Genomic DNA, 3,280 nt, shown 5'->3' on the forward strand with positions numbered 1-3,280 from the left:
ACTAAAGTCAGGGGTAGCTAAGACAGGGGAACTAGAGAGTAATGACTTAGCCGCGTCAAAAGCTGACTGACACTCAGCAGACCAAATCATTTCGGCGTCCTTACGAAGTAAGTTAGTGAGGGGCAACACCACATCGGAGAAATTTCGGCAAAAGCAACGATAGTAGCCTGCCATGCCTAGGAAGCGACGAAGGTCCTTTCTAGTGGTGGGAATAGGGAAAGATGTTATAGCCTGGACCTTGGCGTCGACAGGCTTCACTGTTCCGCGTCCCACCAGTTTACCAAGGTACGTAACCGTGCCCTGACCGAACTCACATTTTTCCAGGTTTAGCACTAAGGAAGCATCCCTGAGCCTAGTAAACACTTGTTCCAATGCTGCTAAATGATGTTCCCACGAATCAGAATACACGACTACGTCGTCTAAGTATGCGCCACAATTCGGCACATCTCCCAGAACTCTAGTCATAAGCCGTTGGAACGTAGCCGGAGCATTTCGCAATCCGAAGGACATAACTGTATACTGCATGAAGGTATCTGGGGTGACGAAAGCAGATATTTCCGAAGCACGAGGGGTCAATGGAACCTGCCAATAACCTTTCAGGAGGTCGAGTTTTGTGACGAATTTGGCAGAACCGATGTGGTCTACACAATCTTCCATTCGGGAAAGGGGAAAAGCGTCTGGTTTGGTAACCGCATTCACTTTTCGGTAATCTGTGCAAAAACGGAACGTACCATCAGGTTTTGGAACGAGCAAACAAGGGGAACTCCACGGGCTAGAACTGGGGATAGCGAAACCCGTTTCTAACAGATAATCTGTTTCTTTCTGTAGCTGCTCCCGCTTCCTAGGACTAACACGATAGGGGTGTTGTTTGATGGGGGCATGGTCTCCCACGTCAATGTCGTGAACCAAAACAGGGGTCTGCAAAGGGGTGTCGGAGAACAGTGAGGGGAACCTACGAATTAGGGCTTGAATGTCTGATTTGGCGGCACGGGGCAAGTGGTCAAGCCTTTCCATAAGGGTTTCAAGGGCTTCCGAATTTGGCAAACGAGCACAGGGCAAACAATTTCTACCAAGAAGTAACCCATCGATCTCCGGCGAGTAGTCTCGCACCGGCACAGTAGCGAGGGCAGAGGAAAGCACAACAGGAGCGGACGAAGGGACAGGGACCGTGCGATCAACATACGCTTTTAACATGTTTACATGACACAATCGGGTTTTCCGCTTTCGATCTGGAGTTTCGATGACATAATTAAGGGGACTGAGCCTTTCTTTTATCTTATAAGGCCCTGAGAATCGCGCTTGTAAAGACGAGCCAGGCAGGGGTAAGAGGACCAACACTTGATCTCCCTCCTGGAAAACACGCTCTCTAGCTTTCACATCGAACCGAGCCTTCATCACCTTCTGCGACGACCATAGCGAACGCTTGGCCAGTTCCCGAGCCGCACTTAGGCGTTCACGTAACGACTTAGCAAAACCCGATATGTTCATATTCTGGGTGGGTGGACCAGGGGACAGCCACTGTTCCTGGAGAACCTTTAAAAGTCCGCGCATGGTGTGCCCAAAGACGAGCTCAGCCGGGCTGAATCCGGTGGATTCCTGTATGGTATCCCGAATGGCGAACAGAAGTAGAGGGATTCCCTCGTACCAATCCTTTCCTGCCTCCAAACAAAAGGTCCGTAACATTGTTTTAAAGGACTGGTGGAACCGCTCAAGAGCACCCTGAGACTCCGGGTGATAGGCACTGGAGACCCGGTGTCTAACATTCAATTCATTCAACACTTGGGAAAATAATAGGGACGTGAAGTTTGAACCCTGGTCGGACTGCACGTACCTCGGTAAACCGAAAGTAGTACAAAACTTAATCAGAGCTCGTACCACGCCTTTGGTACGTAGATTTCGAATAGGTATCGCCTCCGGGTAACGAGTGGCGGCACACATAAGGGTGAAAATATAATTATTTCCAGAGCGAGTTTTAGGCAAGGGACCCACACAATCGTTAATAATATGTTCAAACGGTTCCCCAATAGCTGGAACAGGACGCAAGGGCGCTGGGGGAATTACCTGATTTGGTTTCCCTACCAGCTGACAAATGTGACACGAACGGCAGTGTCTCTTAACTTCCGAATTTATGCCCGGCCAATAGAAGTATTTCAGTACACGAGCGAGCGTCTTCCTAATGCCTAAGTGTCCAGAACACGGGTGGTCATGAGCCAAAGTTAGTACCTGGTCTCTAAGGGTACACGGAACTACTATCTGGAATAGTATAGCCCAATCTAAAGGAGTCTGAGGAGGTGTCCACTTCCGCATCAACAGACCACGATCTACAAAGTACGCCACAGAATGGTCTGCTAAAGTCGCTTTTTCTACGGCCAAATCAAAACACTCCGTCAGAGACGGGTCAGCTATTTGAGCTGCGATCAGATCCGTACGAGTACATACTTCATCTATACCCTGAGGTAAAACTGGTTCTTTCATGGGTGGGGGACTAGCACACGGGGGCAGAATAGGTACATCACGTTCAGCCATAAAGGAATCAGCTAGGTCAATGTCCGCTAATTGCCGTGCTTGGGCACGAGTAAGGACACAAGCGGGAAATGCACTAGGGAAATCATTCTCTAAGTTGTCAGAGCCACTCTCTGGTTCTGACACTACCTCAGGAAGAGGAACTACCTTATCACCCGCAATATCATTCCCCAAAATAAAAGATACACCCGAAACAGGAAGACAAGGACGAACAGCAACCTTCACAATACCTGAAAAATTATTAGTTTCAAGATGAACTCGGTGGAGAGGCACTCTCATCGTTCTGAGCTCGATGCCTTGGACTAGTACGTCACAACCAGCATAGGACGAGTCATCAAAGTGTAACACGGAGTCCAACATGAAGGACTGAGCAGCACCAGTGTCCCGTAATACCGTGATGGGGCACTTAACATCAGAATCCTCCAGAGAAACAAAACCAGAAAACACAAAAGGCTAGAAGGAGGGTTCCACAGAATTAGGTAACAACGGAACATCAGAAGTAGTAACACAGTCTGTCACAAGAACCTTTTTCACATTTAGACGAGCGTTCTTTCGTTGTAACGCAGGACAAACTGCAATGAGGTGACCAAGTTCATGACAATAATAACAACTACGGGTTCCCGTAGTCGAGGTTGCAGGAGTAGCCTTCTCCGATACTGGTCTAGCATTCAGTTTGCGTGGCAAAGGGGTAGGGGCAAACACAGTACGGTGCGTCAGTACAAATTCATCTGCCAAGGTGGCAGCTTCAACAAGAGTC

This window comes from Paramormyrops kingsleyae, chromosome 25, assembly GCF_048594095.1.
Source record: "Paramormyrops kingsleyae isolate MSU_618 chromosome 25, PKINGS_0.4, whole genome shotgun sequence".
Taxonomy (NCBI): Eukaryota; Metazoa; Chordata; class Actinopteri; order Osteoglossiformes; family Mormyridae; genus Paramormyrops; species Paramormyrops kingsleyae.